The sequence below is a fragment of the Pezoporus flaviventris genome, unplaced genomic scaffold (assembly GCF_033815535.1).
Source record: "Pezoporus flaviventris isolate CSIRO_AGI_PZ_B2104156 unplaced genomic scaffold, CSIRO_AGI_Pfla_v1 ptg000013l, whole genome shotgun sequence".
NCBI classification, from domain to species: Eukaryota; Metazoa; Chordata; class Aves; order Psittaciformes; family Psittacidae; genus Pezoporus; species Pezoporus flaviventris.
In genome coordinates, this window is record NW_026892561.1 from 14,192,363 (window position 1) to 14,208,978 (window position 16,616).

The following is a 16,616-nucleotide window of genomic DNA, read 5'->3' on the forward strand; positions in this document are numbered from 1 at the left end:
GCTGCTTGGTTTTCTGTAGACTTACATCACCATTTGCTATTTAATCACCTCCCCAGAAAAATATTTCATGATATCACAGTGACAATTAAGACAGACAGAGCCTTAAATACAGAACAACATTGCATGGAAATAATCGGTGGGTGAGGCATTATGAGTGGGACTGTACTCAGTGTCTGGAATTAAGCAATCCAATACCTCTTTCTGCCTACTTTCACTGTGCTTGCAAGATCATTGTAAGTTTAAGAATAATTATTATTTTATGCACCATATCTATAGCTTTCAGTGAAAACAGGTTATTAATGATCTAATAAAAATGGACCAAACCCCACAGAATTGCTGGTTTTAAAGTATACTTGACACTCCTTCAAAAATGGTATCTTAAATGTTACTATTATTGCACAGACACCCAACAGAGAAAAGCCACATTATTAATTCAGTGACCATGGGTAAATTTAGTATCAGTAGCATTTATCCATACGAATGTGTATTTTGTTAACATAATTTATTTCCATCTATATGGATTGCCAGACTGAAGCCAGAATTTCTGAATACTAATTCCTAGCATACATTTCTAAAATAAAAACAGGTAGTACCTCACCACTAAATATACTGTATTGATGACAACTACTACTCATTATAGAAAACTATGTATTTTTCCCAGTAGGATTAATACATTTCTCTTCATGGCTTTCAAAAGCAGAAAGTTGCATACCATTTCTAAAAAAACCGTCCTGCTGTCAGTGTTGAAGTACATGAGTGGGTGCAAAATGAGATGCAGGCAAACATAAGGTAACCTAAAAGAACCATATAAAACTGAGAAGTATACATACTTCAAGAATATCAGTAACAGATTTTTAGTTCAAATTGCTGAATGCAATCATCAAGAACAACAGAGCAGGTTAATGCTCTGTTTTTCTTCTGCCTTTACATTTCCACTAATAATCAAAAGCTTACACTGTGTGTTGATAAGGAGACAAAATAACAAGTAAATATCTTCCTTAAAAATTTGAACTTCTAAGACAAAGAACAGTTTATTAAAACTTTCTTACATTACAGTAGACATCGTAGTGCAATGGTAACTTTCCTTGGAATCTTCCCTGCAGGAGCTACAGTCCATCTATGCTGGGCTGAGCAGCACAAGTGAAATGCAGACAGCAGAAATGGAAAATTTCAAATCTTTAAAAGCCATTTCCTTCTAATCCCTGTTAACAGGAAAATAATTCTGGGTGGATTTCCTACCCTGTCTAGAGGGAAAGAAAACCAGAATGTAGAGTATTTTATTTCTATGGTTACTAGATTATATGCATCTACCCTGAGATGTTTTAAGACTCAATTTTAAAACAAGCCTCCATAAATGAAATTGTTATTGCTTGAATTACTACCCTTATACTGGACACAGAAACAAAAATACAGTACTCTATATAGGCTTATTTTAAATACACCATACCTTTGAGCATTATTACTCATCTTAAGCCAATCTGAGCCAACACAAGACTATTCATATGCAAAGACGCTAAGATGAATGGACTTACCACACTGGTATCATTTTCGCATTAGTGCATTCTTTGTATACCTTGAAAACATTTCATTCACATTCACACATACCACCAAGGAGGCTTCCCGAACTTATCCAAAATGCTTATCAGCGACTGACTAAATGCCTGAAACATGGAACAGAGACAGTCAGGAAATTTCATCAGTCTTAATTTAGGATTGAAATCTGTAGTGACAGCTCAAGTCATGGTGCTAACCGTGATTTTGTTATTTCCTCATTCTGAAAGTTAATAAGGTCAACAGATACCAAGCAATGGTTGGCACATAGAATTTTTTTAGGCAGTAGCCCAGCACCAAAGTGAATGCAGTTACCATCTGTGTTTCTCTCTGTGTATCCAGAAAGCTGGGAAGCTCAGAAGCACTCTAAATGGAATCAGCATAATAAGAGACACACTTTCTGCAGATTTTCCTCCAGAGCTTTGTAGAAACATTCTTATAGTATTAAATGAATTTCATTATTATTTCATATTATATTCTTTTACATTAGTGAAGGCAAGTATTTAACATTCCTAAAAGTCATCAGTAATTAATCATAGCTCAGGTGACAATAATGAATTATCTCTTCATTTCACTGAAACTACTAAGCAATAAACTACGTCCAATGATCTCATGAACTTAATGGACTAAGCTATAGCCAGGTGACCTACACTACTCTTATTAACAGGTAGGGCATTAGAACAGCCTAACTACATTTAACACACAGAAAAGATTGTACCTAACTGTCCCTTGGAGATTTTGTAAGAATGGAATAGATGGACACTCTTGCTTGCTATTTTTTTCTTTAATTTTTTTTTTTTATTATGATTAATGAATAAGCAAGAAAAAAATCTGGATTTAATACCTGAATAACATCTTAGCAAATGTTTTAGTCATATCGTTTCTTGCTTTCTTTTACTTTCAATATTACACTGCTATAGTCTTATTCAAATATAGTTGAAAAAGCTTTGAATCAAAATTCAGGGAGCATTTTTTGAGTCCCTAGATTAATCTCCGGATTACTATGATAATCATTAAGTGCGATTTTCTTTTTTTTTTATTCTTTTTGAATAGCAAAATAATAGCTTAAAAGGAAAGAAATCACTGTGGCTGAGGTGAATACTCAATGGCAGACAGACTGGGTGACTTGGTATGATGGCACGTTAAGGTATGTATATACTGTACATTTATTCTACATAAAGTGTGATATCAGAGTATATTATTTAAATATCATTAAATGTTTCTTTGGGCACTTAACCAACTTAAGGCCAATGTTCACGGATTTAATGCTATTTAGGAAGAAATTCAGATCATCTTTCCCATTTTCTTCTACAGAAAAACTTCACAGTAACCCACTATTTATAGCAGAATGAGATCCACATACACAAAATATCCAATCAAAGAGATGCGAGTATTATTATGCTGTAATAAAACAGTTGTTATTAAATGCAAAGTAGGAATTTGGAAGTAATATTTTGGTGCAAAGAGAACTACAACCAAAATCGTTCCTAAAAGGAACCTCAAAATACTGCAGTCTGCTTTTAAAAGGACAAGAACAAATATTTTCCATAGGACAAATGGATTACACATATCGTGATTCTAAGCTTATTGATTTATTTTTCTTAGTCACCATTTGTAGGCTTAAATCCACAATAAAAGTATCTGGATTTAGGTCCATCTTTCCTCTCCTTTTTTTGGTACTATAACATGTAGCTCATGATCAGTGACAGGAAATACTAAATATGGCACAGGATTATGTAAGTGAGAAGAATGCTAAAATGAACACTTAACTGTGAATTTTATGTGTATCTCTTTTCAGATCTCACATACTATGTTAGCAAACAAAGATGACAGTGATCTGTGGGGATGACATTTAACAAGTTAAAAGAAAGCAGAAACAGGGTTTCCAGCCTGTCACATACAGCCAGCCATCAAGCTATACTTAAGCTAAATCAAAAAAACCCACCCTTAGGGAAAAGTAATAAGCTGGGAAAAAAAAACCAACAGAACATAAACCAAAACCTGCTAGCTTCAAGAGAAACGTAGACAAAGCAAACAGAGATAACAAAGTCTAAGTTAGTATAAACTTTACATCCATCTCACTTTTAATCAAAGTTATAGAAGTGGTCAAAAAGAGGTATTTGCAAGCAATGAAGGCTCCTATAAAGCAGTTATATGCATGTATAATAGCACCTCCTCAGCAGTTATATATATATGTATAACAGCACTTCCTGCACAAACTGCAGTTTGCTTTTCTTTCTTGTGATCAACCCGTTAATACGCACCTATCTTTCCATACCCAAAAGATTTTAGTGCCCCTCTGAGAGTAGCATTCCAGCAGGATGCTATCTATAGTACTTTTTATGGCCATTTACTGAGGTTTCTGGTTTTGTTTGTTTGAACTGTAATGTACAAAAATTGCCACTGAGCTGAATTCAGGGCTCAATAAGAAGTTTTCATGTGCAATTTTTTTCTGTAGTGAGCCATCAAAAGAAGGAAACACTAGTAAAAATTGATTTTATTCTTAAAAGGCTTAAGTTTCTACGACACAGAAATGTTATAAATACATTCTCTGAATGATTATATTTTTCTTCAGTATTAAGTGGTTTTGCTTAATAGAATGATTGATTCATAGAATCACAGAATGTTTCAGGTTGGAAAAGACCTTAAGATCATCTAGCTCCAATCCCCCTGCCATGAACAGGGACACCTCACACTAGACCATGTCACCCAAGGCTCTGTCTAACCTGGCCTTGAACACTGCGAGAGATGGAGCATGTACCACTTCTTTAGGCAACCTGTTCCAGTGTCTCACCACCCTCTCAGTAAAGAACTTCTTCCTTATATCTAACCTGAACTTTCCTGTTTAAGATTAACTAAAGGTAAAGTTGTATCACAGAACAGAGCCTAATTAGCAGAACCTAATACCTAGGGTACTTTTCTACTAAATCTGCATTAGCTTTGTACTACCAGTTTTAAAAAGCTCTTCCAGTTTGATGTTCAGATAGATTCTTCCACAGAATGAGGGGTGTACAATAATGTTTTTAAGGCTTGGAGCTACTGTCAATATTGCATATTATGGCGTTAAAAGCAAATTAAACTACAAATAACTTTTATTCTTCCTATAAGGGGCAAAAAATAACTATGTTTAAAAAAAAACAAGGATATGAAACATGGTTGAATAATCTGTTAAATATCATGCACAGAATTTTTTCATAATTGAGATACAGAAGCATTACCAAATCAGTATTCTTTTGTACTGATCTAAGATTATTTCAAAGCATGTATGATTCACTGATATACTCCACGTAATGCAAAATTTCCAATTACATTATATGATAATACCTTGAAATTATTGTAAAAAATGCTATTAGCTGTATTATTTTCATAATCCATATGAAGATTCTGATATATGACATTTTTATTCTTTGATTCTTAATATCCTGCTTTCGGCTAGAATACTTTTCTTCCTAATAGCTGGTGCAGTGCTGTGTTTCGACTTTAGTCTGAGAGTAATGCTGGTAACACACCAATGTTTTAGTTGTTCTCAGTATCGCCCTGATCAAGGACTTTTCAGTCTCTCATGATTTGCCAGTGAGGAGGGACACAAGAAGCTGGGAGGGAGCATAGCCAGGACAGCTGACCCAAACTAGCCAAAAGGATATTTCATGCCATAGATAACATCATGCTCAGTATATATTGGGAGGAGTTGGCCAGAAAAGGACAATCACTGGTTGGTGACAGCCTGGGTATTGATCAGAGGGTGGGTGATCAGTGCATTGTGCATCACTTTTATTTCCTGAATTTTACTCCTTCTCTCTTTTTCCCTATTATTAAACTGTTTTTTCACTCATGGGTTTTCCCTTCTTCCAGTTCTCCCTATCCTGTCCATGGAGTGGGGAAAGAAGGAGAAGTGTGTGAGCAGCTGCATGGTATTTAGATTCCCACTTGGGTCAAACCACAACAAACACATAATTGACTAGCACATAATTGACATCATAGTAGCTCCTACTGATGTGGTGATTCACACTACTTGTTTTGACTTTCAGCAGCTTGATATAATTTGACATTGTTTTGTGTTTCTGGCAAGTTTCCATCTTCCCTTCTTGACTTCATGAGCATTTATTTATGAGGCTAGAATTTCACAGGAATTATATGATCAAGCATTGCTAAAATGCTATCCTTGAGAATTTAAATGGCCTACAGTAGCATAAGAAAGGTTGTTTATGGCAACATACAGAAAAAAAAAATTCCAATAAAACTGGAATTGTTCTTCACTGTTATTGAAGTTTTACTTTAAGGTCATATTTCAATTCAGACTTCTTTGGTGACATTGATATCACAGCATCTTTTGCTCTCACCTCAGACTTTCAAATCTTCATCCTCACATAGCACTAATGTCAGAAAAAAAGTATATCAAACTAAGAATCCTGCACTACTTACATGATTGGCAGTATTGAGTTTTGGTAGCAGAGGACTGCAGGGGTAGCTTCAGCCAGCTTGTTTGTCTGACAAGAGGCGAGGAGATATCCCCGTGCCAGAGCGTGTTCCAGTTAGGTCTAAGACAGACCTGCCACTGGCCAAAGTTGAGCCCATCAGTAATTCATTAGAATAGGGAAAAAAAAAAAAACAAAACAAAACCACTGCACAGCAGAAGTGAGAGGAGTGAGAAAATGTTAACAAAACAATTATGCAGATACCAAGGCTAGTGAAGAAAGAGGGGGAGGATGTGTTACATATACAGGAGCAGAAATTCTCTGCCTCCCATGGAAAAAACATGGTGGAGCAGAATCTGCACTGCAGCCCATGAACTCTGCAGGCATCATGCAGGTAGATGTGCCCCAAAGGAACATGCAGCACACCGAAAGCCCATGCGAGATGAGGTTTTCTAGCAGGGTATGCGGCTCATGGAAGATCCATGCTAGAGCAGTCCATTCCGGAAGGACTGCACTCCATGGAAAACACCCATGCTAGATCAGTTCCTAAAGAACTGAAGTCTGTGGGAAGCACATGGAAGTTTGTGAAGGACTGTATCTGTGGTAAGGACCCCACACAGGATCAGAGGAATATTGTGAGGAGGAGAGTGGCAGATAGATACAAAGTGTTATAAACTGACCACAACCACCATCCCTCTGCACAAGCTAGGAGGAAGAATTAGAGAACTCAGGAATGAAGCTAAGCCTGGAAAAATGGGAGGAATCAGTCAAAGGTTTTTGGTTTTAATTTATGGGTTTTTTTTTTTAGCCTACTCTGTGGTTAACTGACAATAAATTCAGTTTCTCCAGTTTCAATCTGTTTTTCCCATTACAGTAATTGGTGAATGATGTCCCTGTCTTCATCTGACTCATGAGCTTTTCATCTCATTTTCTCCTCCTGTCTTGCAAAGGAGGAGTGAGAAGAGCAGCTTGGTGGGCACCTGTCAGCCAGTGCAGATCAACCTACCACACTGGTGTTTACAAAATGAGGTGAAATGTGCATTCAGGGGATGGCTCTACATGATCAGCACCCTGACAGTATTTTGGGTTGGCATCCTGAGTAACTCACTGAGAAGTGAGGTGAGCACACATCCTGAACATGTAAATATTGCAGCACCACCCAGGCCAGAGCTGAGGACAATGGTTTGCTGATACCAATCAATTAAAGTGTTGTGAAATCACATAAATTAATGTTTGAAGTGCTAAAAAGAAAGTGAACACTATGAACAACAGGTTACCGATCTGTGTATAAAAGAACTGCAGAATGAGAAATGTGTCTCCAGCCATAGGAAAAAGAGTACTAAATACATTTTAAACATAATTTCAGTTTACATAGCCAGGTAACAGCATATCTCCAGTCACCTGCTGTACATATTTGTAATAAAGATGGATAATCACCTCCTCATATTCCCTATGTCTTTCAGAGTACAGTTAATACAAACAAATACATTCAGATATCACAATGAATTAAGTGGCATTTTATTACAAATCCCTTGAATTGGAGTTATGGTAGAAGTGGTCATCATAAGGAATGAAACCACAGTCAAAAAAAGAAATGAAAACTATACAATACAGACACTGTATTTAAGAAGTTAATTTTTGTCCAATGAAACATTAGATCTAGTCTAAAACCAGGCATTTATGAGTCAGCTGGAACCTTATGGGTGTCTTACTTTAATTCAGCTATATTATTATAAACAAACTGTTTTAAAATGGCAAACTCATTCATCATATATTTATAAATATAAATATATTTAAATTTAAATTCACATTTCTGTTTTTATTCATATTTTAGATGAAATCTCTGAAAACGCATCAGTCTGACAAGTCATAGGCTAACATATAGTGCCTAATATATCCTGGATGTTTACCTGAAGTACTTTTAACGTATTTTACTTCATTTAACTTCAGTTGCTTTAGGAAAAGCTTGTAAAAACCATTAAATATACCAAAGATATGACAGGCCAAAGAATTTCACACTTCCAAAGAAAAAGAACCTAACAGGAAGTACCAATCTCTAGACTGCCAAGGAACCCTCTCAGCTACTGTCCATGGGTATACACCTTCAGCTTACACTTTTACACAGTATGTTCTTTCCCATTTCAGGGACCAAAGCCACTGAATTCACCTGGTTTTCAGTTCAGTATTTAGTCTGCTGTCATATCTGCTTAGTTTCCTCATTATTCTGTTTTACTGTCTTTTCTTGAATCCTTTGCAACAACATTTTAGCTCAACCATCCATGTTTTCTTCTATGTTAGATGACAGTAGGTGTAAGGGTGATGCCTCCTACTATCTAAACTGTGACCAGAGTGCAAACATAGGGACCAGGATTTCAGAACACAGCACACAGGGCATCTGTCCTAAAATACAAATGCAATTGTCATCACTGTAACATTTCATAGCAGATCTTAAATCACTGTAAGATACTAAAAAGCATTTTTGGATGCATACAGAAAACAGATTCAAAGGGTTGTTCAGTATTAAATATTTAAGTTTGCTTGTGAGTGAGGCTGGGCATGCTGATGTAATCATATACCCTCTATACAAGGGACATGAAAAGGAAGATGCCCAGTTTTTCTTCTGTCCTTTATGTCCTAATAAAGGACCTAAAGGCAATGTGACCCAAAGGCAATATGAAATAGAAAAGAAGCTAAGGATTACCACAAGAATATATTCCAAGGCTTGCCTCCTACCAACACTATCTATGCTACTTCAGTTGGGAAAAAAAAAAAAAAAATGCAAATACACAGCACATTTGAACAAAAAACAAATTAAAAAAAACAAAACCAAAACAACCAAAAAAAACCCATACAACAAAAAAAAAACACACCACAAAACAAAAAACAACAAACAAAAAAAAAAGGAAAAAACACTAAAATAAAAACCAAAACCCAGATGGACATACAAAAAATTCTTTGTTAAACTAATTATTTATTTGCAGCGCTATACCCCACATGCAGTCAAGCTACATCCCTGCTATTTTAACATCAATGTATTTTTTGTGCTTTTTTCATAGTTATCTTTCATATAAGAAATACATATTATACTCTTAATAATCACCTTGCTAGGATAATATTCATATATAAGTTGTGATCTATCAAAATCTTTAAGTGTTGCTATGACTTTTTATAGTTATGAGCTGTAGGTCCCAAGAGGAAATAAGTAAGAGAACCAGTTTGTATGCATTTCTCTAAGAGTCTTCACCCATTTTATGAGTATGTGCACAGGTGAAGCTCCCAACGACTGGAAAAAGGGAAATATAACCCCCATTTTCAAGAAGGGGAAAATGGATGACCCGGGGAATTACAGACCAGTCAGTCTCACCTCCGTGCCTGACAAAATCTTAGAGCAGATTCTCCTGGAAGGCTTGCTAAGGCACATGAAAAACAACAAGGTGCTTGGTGACAGCCAGCACGGCTTCACTAAGGGGAAAACCTGCCTGACCAATTTGGTGGCCTTCCATGATGGGGCTACAGAACTGATGGACAGGGGTAGAGCAGTTGATGTCATCTACCTAGACTTGTGTAAAGTGTTCAACACTGTCCCACACAACATACTTGTCTCTAAATTGGAGCAACATCAATTTGATGGATGGACCACTCGGTGGATAAAGAACTGGCTGGATGGCTGCACACAAAGAGTTGTGGTCAATGGCGCAATGTCCAGGTGGAGACCAGTAACGAGTGGTGTCCCTCAGGGATCGGTGTTGGGACCAGTCTTGTTTAACATCTTTGTTGGTGACATGGACAGTGGGATTGAGTGCACACTCAGCAAGTTTGCCGATGACACCAAGCTGTGTGGTTCGGTTGATACGCTGGAGGGAAGGAATGCCATCCAGAGGGACCTCGACACGCTTGTGAGGTGGGCTGATGCCAACCTCATGAAGTTTCACCATGACAAGTGCAAGGTCCTACACCTGGGTCGGAGAAATCCCAGGCACAGCTACAGGTTGGGCAGAGAAGAGATTCAGAGCAGCCCTGTGGAGAAGGACTTGGCAGCGTTGGTCGATGAGAAAATGAACATGAGCAGGCAGTGTGCGCTTGCAGCCCAGAAAGCCAACCGTATCCTGGGCTGCATCAAAAGGAGCGGGACCAGCAAGTCGAAGGAGGTGATCCTGCCCCTCTACTCTGCTCTTGTGAGACCTCACCTGGAGTATTGTGTGCAGTTCTGGTGTCCTCAGCATAAAAAGGACATGGAACTGTTGGAACAAGTCCAGAGAAGGGCCACGAGGATGATAAGGGGACTGGAGCACCTCCTGTATGAGGACAGGCTGAGAAAGTTGGGGCTGCTCAGCATGGAGAAGACTGCGTGGAGACCTCATAGCAACCTTCCAGTATCTGAAGGGGGTTGGAACTAGATGATCTTAAGGTCCTTTCCAACACTAACTATTCTATGATTCTAAAAAGAAAAGGAATCACATTAGCTTCAGTAGGAGAGGCATGAAATTCAGAAATTACTAAATTTTGTGTTTACAGATTCTGTATACTTAGATTTTTACTTAAATTTAGCAAATAACAATATTGCTGCTGGCTGAAATTAGATAGACTGTTTTCAGCTCAAAATAGTGGGTATTTTTGTGGAGGTTTTTCAGATGACAGAGGCTTGGTAATGAAAACACTGAAATAACTTCAACACCCCAAATGGCACTGCTGCAATAAACTGCAGCATAGAAATTTAAACTCTGTTAGAGTTTATAAGCTTGGCTTAAATGAAACAAAGCCTTACTTAAGTATGATCTTTTTGTTTATTCAAATTCAGCATATTTTGCCAACAGAAGTGTAAGAAAATAAAAAGTTAATGATTGTTTGGTAGAGTCCTTCCCTTTTTTAAAAAATATGTTGTAAAGTGAAGCTCATACTCAAAAATATCTCAAAACAATAGTGGAGTAATACAGCCACCCATAAAGTAATCAGGATATCAGGATCAGTTCTTTCAATGGGCTTCATTTCTTCTCTCCTCAAAGTCTCCCCTATAATGAGATCTAGCTCAGTGGATGCATCCACGAAGAACCAAATTGTTGTGCTACTCTGTCATATCTATATTAGATTAGTATTAAGACTATATTAAAAGGCATAATTTGATATCCTTCCAGCCACTTTCTCACTTCCCCTCCTCAACAGGAGGGTTGTGGTCAGTCTGCAACAGCTCCTCTCTCATGCACCTTCAAACTCACCTTTTTCCCCTGCTCCAGTGTGGGTACTTCCCACAGACTACAGTTTCCTTCACGGAATATCCACCATGGGCTGCAAGGGAATCTCTGCTCTAGTGTCTGAAGCACCTTGTCTTGCTCCTCACTGTCCTCTTCCTCTTCACTCTCCTTTTCCTCCTCCCTGCAATCAGCTGAGACCAACTGGAACCAGCTGCATCAGGCATGGGACAGCCATTGGTCTCTTTTCACAGAAGCCACACTACAGCACACCCACTGCCAACATCTTGCCGCTGACAATCAACACAATACTATTTTGTTGAATATATGTGGAAATGCATAAATTTATATGTATGTACATTTCAAATAAGGTAGCTACTGCTTTCAGAGGTAAGGCGAAGACAAAAATAAATTAGTAGTGAAGTCCAGACTGTTTCCGGTATTAAGATCCATTCATTAGGATACTGCTACTATATTTTTTGAGAAAAAGGGCAACCGGGCCTGTATTATTCTCATGTTACATGCAGTGAAGCAGATTATAGAACTTCTTCAGCAATCCAAAGATAACAATATACAGATTTTGAGTAATATATGAATGTCACATTTTTTTCCTTTTTTTTATTATTTTCAGATTTCAGTATTTTTAGCATACAGAAAAAAATAATGGTGTCAGATACATTGTCCTGCAAATGCACATAAAAGTATTGGTCTTTCTTAGACAATTTTGCCTACTTTTTCTTAAAACCACAAAACCAAACCAAAACTAAACAAACCTGAAGCCAAATGGAGACATAATAATTTCTTTTTCTCAAAGACATGTCTATAACATCCTGAATGTGACCAACAAAGCAATCAGCTCTGGAAAATGCTCTCATTCTGACTGTAAAGGGGACTTCTGCAACCAAAATGAATGTTGTAGTAACTGAGTTCTCGAATATTTTAGCTGTCAAATACTTACTCTGAAATATGGTATTTTCAGACTCATCTGCATCATAATCTAGTTTTCCTCATGCTTTGTGCTATTTCATATTACAAAATATTATTTAGTTGTAGAAAAAATCTCAATTCCCATGCGCTGTCTCTTAAAGACAGAAAAGAACCATTATTGTTAGCACATCACATTAGATGTGCTAAAGTTAATGTAAAACTTCACATCATTGTTTTGATATAATTCCTGTTAATGACAAAAGAAACATGGCAAGAGATAGGGTGAAAAAGATGGATATACAAAAATTTTATGTTAAACAGCCATTTATAGTGTAACATCACAGCTCTATTGTACAGATAATACCTGAAACTAAATCGGGTTTGTTAAACACAGAAAGGAAAGGGAGGCTGAGTAATCCAGAAATGTGAACACCATCTGCTAGTGCTAACAAGGGAAGGAAAGGGAAAGAGGAAAGGTCACCTCTCAGCTCTATCATTAAACCTATTGTGCTCAAGAAACCAACAGCTAGATACCATTTTTGAAAACTTTCTGATGTTTCCCCATTATGATTAAATTGCTGGTGTATGTGCATGTACTGCAAAATTCCATCTAAGTTTAGCCAGTGTTCCTAGACATCAGTGATGCTTTGTTCTCCTTTTCAGTCTCTGAATGCAGCACAGACTCTTCACAACAGAAATATATACAAAGGGAGACTAACCAACCTTAAAGAAAAATGGGTATGGCCATAGGTTTAACCAGTGCAGTATTCCTTCAGAGATAAATCCATCTTGTTAACTCTTAACAGACCCTGAGGATTTAATTGAAATTGGGATGTAACTTTAATAGTCGCTCTTCTTTAGGGATAAATTCATCCAACACTTAAATTATTCACAAAACAGACCGAACAAGTAACAGCTCTGGTAACATACCATCAAGCTACATGAGCTGTACAAAAAGACAGGAAAGACAAGGAAAGGTCAGAATATCTGATGGAGATGTGTTCATGCAGATGTATGTGTGGAACAGAGCAAGTATGCTCGTGCTTTTCGCAGCATACTTATGCAAGCACATATAGGTAAGGCAGTGAGAAAAGATTAACACAGAAGGGAGCAGGGAAACAAAAGCAACACAGAAAAAACTTTAAATAGAAAAGACAGTAAAACAAAGTTCTTGACGGGTTTTAAGGGTACTTAAGACTATGAGAAAATATATTCTCTCTTGCATTCTAATCTATCTTTGATAAAACAACAGATTACTACCCTCAGGCATATACTTCATTTTAACATAACCTGATAGCCAGTAACAGGTCATGTATCTTGTTTGTTTGCCAATGTTCCAGAAGAAACATTTATGGAGGCTATTATTAATGTAATACTAGGTTATTTCTGCACAGAACCTGATAAATATATGCGCGAAGTTTCTTTCCAATGTAAATTGAAAAACAGAATTTAAAGTATAATGTCCAGTACTTCCAATGTCACTGTATTTACCGGCTGCTGTAGTACATCATGTAACTGGAAATTAATGGAATATTTTATTATACCAAACACAGCAGATATTTATTTCTTTTCTGGAAATACATTATTGTATGTTCACTGTTAATATCCATTACAGGAATGTTCTCACAGGAGGTATATTACTAGCAGAGTTAGACCAGAATTACTTTTCCTCCTTGTCCAACAACTGAATGAAGCAGAAGCCAAAGCTGGCCACATAAACAGCCTTTCGGATGAAGAGAGCTCTGAATTGTTAAACAAATTTTATTAAATTTATTAACTTCTGATCATACATGCAGGCAAAGGAGCATAATCTGAAGAAGGTAACAGATTTTTAGGTACTGAAGCTGTTTTTTCATTCTGTAATCCTTTTTCAGTGGCACAAAAGATGGTCTTATTTTGAATGAAATGTGTCAGAACAGCAAACAGGAACTCCTCTCAAAAATGTGTTTGGATGAGGAAACAGCTAAACAGTTTCCCTCTGGATTCCTGTTTCCTCATTCTATCAGAAAAGCATCGAGATTAGCCAGAGGACCTGATCTAAAATTAGTTTTATGTTAATCCAGTGCAAACTATATAGATGTTCTTAAATACATAGAAGATAAATTTTTGAGCCAGTCTTCCAGTTTCTGTAAAGTCAATCTTAGGACTTTCCAATGTTATCTGCACATACAGAACCCATGTATACTACGTAATAGTATATACCACATCTGGCAGCTTCAACATATGTAGTCCTTACACACCTTCCAGGCATTCAAGGGAAATTGAGAGGATAGGCTACAATGACATACTTTGTTTCCTTTAGCAAGTAACAATTACATATTACATCAATTTTCTAATTTATTTTCTGTCTTTTAGACTGCACAGGTGATTTTAAACTACACCACAAGCCAAATGTGTAACAGGCTTAGAAAGTCACCTCACTGTGCTGCAAGATCTGTGATTATATTGAGAGCATAGTATACATTGGTATCTAGTTTTGCAAACTGTCAGAAAAAAATTGCTATAAAATGTTGAATTAGAACACATTTTTATGTTCCCCCACTTCCCTGTTTTCTCAGCCAGGCTGGCTGACCAACATTCAGCAATGATTTAAGGATTTAAGGTTATTTTACATAAGACTGAAATTATAAATTCACAAGAAATTCTGAATTTTCAAAGGAAATACATAAGCTCAAAAGCAACTCAACCAAAAATTGAGATAATGCACAGAGCTGACAAAAGGAAGGCAGAGGTGGAGCTTGTTACAGTTACTTCTATCACACTGAATAAAACGGGTGAAGAATGAATGAGACACTGCTCCCATGAATATTGGCTGAAACAGTGAAAAGCTACTTTAAGTAAGCTGGATTCAGATACTTTATGATGAAGACAGTGATTGTAGTACAGATGATTGGGATATTGTACAGCTATGCCTGGATCAGTTGAGGCAGATCAGAGTTAACAGGAACGGGATGAAATACCATTCTGCGAAAAGCATACTTCAGAGCCTGTGTAAAGGATTTCTGAAACCAGCTCACCAGAGAAAAGAGGGCTTAGGATTTTAGTCCATAAGGCAGAATTATGAACCCCACTAACATTAGTGGCCATATTAGAGGAATTATGACCCAAATAAACAGCTGGTGTATAGTATCTGATAGAAATACAATGGTCTGCTGTACAAGGCGAAATTTAACAATCACAGAATCATAGAATCATAGAATAGTTAGGGTTGGAAAGGACCTTAAGATCATCTAGTTCCAACCCCCCTGCCATGGGCAGGGACACCTCACACTAAACCATATTACCCAAGGCCTCGTCCAACCTGGTCTTGAACACTGCCAGGGATGCAGCATTCACAACCTCCCTGGGCAATCTATTCCAGTGCCTCACCACCCTAACAGGAAAGAATTTCCTCCTTATATCCAATCTGAACTTCCCCTGTTTAAGTTTTAACCCGTTACCCCTATCACTACAGTGAAGAGTCCTTCCCCAGCATCCCTATAGGCCCCCTTCAGATCCTTAATAGTAATTCAAATATGGCCACAAATTAGTGACTACAGGGTCAAGGATCAGGACTTCAACATAAAGAGGACCACATATTAATAATACAGATGGGTTTAGTTTATAAACCTTTCCTAGAAGAAAGGTGTAATTTGGAACAAAGATCACCCTATACATTTATGATAAGTATCATAGATTATACTTAAGCCCAATGCTGGCAGAAGTAAACAGACATTTTAATTGAGTAATTTTTGACTGAAGCTTATTAAAAGACTTCTATTACCTTGAAACAGCTTTTAAAGAATCTTCCAATATGAGGGAGGTCTGTAGGATATGATGCTGTTGCCCAGTCAGGGTCTGAGAAGGAATCTTTCATTCCTACTTCCTTTAAGAAATAAAGAAGAGAAAAGCTTGATTATGTTCAATATTACAGTTGGGTTTGCAGCTTACATTACGTAAAAGACAACAACCAGAGGCACCACTGTCCTAAGAGGTTTTTATTTTTAAATAAGTCTCCCCCCCCCCCCGCCAAATTCTATTTAGTATATATTTGATTATTTCTGACTTTTTCTGAGCTTTGATTTTGTTTAGCTCATGCTTTCAAGTATTCATTTTTGTCACACCTGAGAGGACTGAAAACCCTGCAATGAGTGTTACTTATATAAAGAATGCAAAAAACCCCCCACAACTTAGAACTTTCAAGAAGTCACGTTGACAAGACCATGTAACTTTAGGGTTTATTTTCATAATCAACAACAATATTTTGTAAATATGTTCCACCTTCTGTCTAAGCATATATTGAGTTTTCACATATTTGGCTTATTTCTCTGCACATAGTTTTCAGATGAACTTGCACAAGACGTATCAGCTGCCCTGCCTATGGCAGGAGGCTGGAAATGGATGATCTTTAAGGTGCCTTCCAAACCAAACCATTCTGTGATTACTGCTAATTTCTGTGAGCTACTTTAGGACTCTTCATTTAAGTAAATTGGTCTTTCTTTAAAAGGTTATTTTAAAGCAAGTGCAAGCTGGAATAGGACATGGCAAGGGCCGTTTG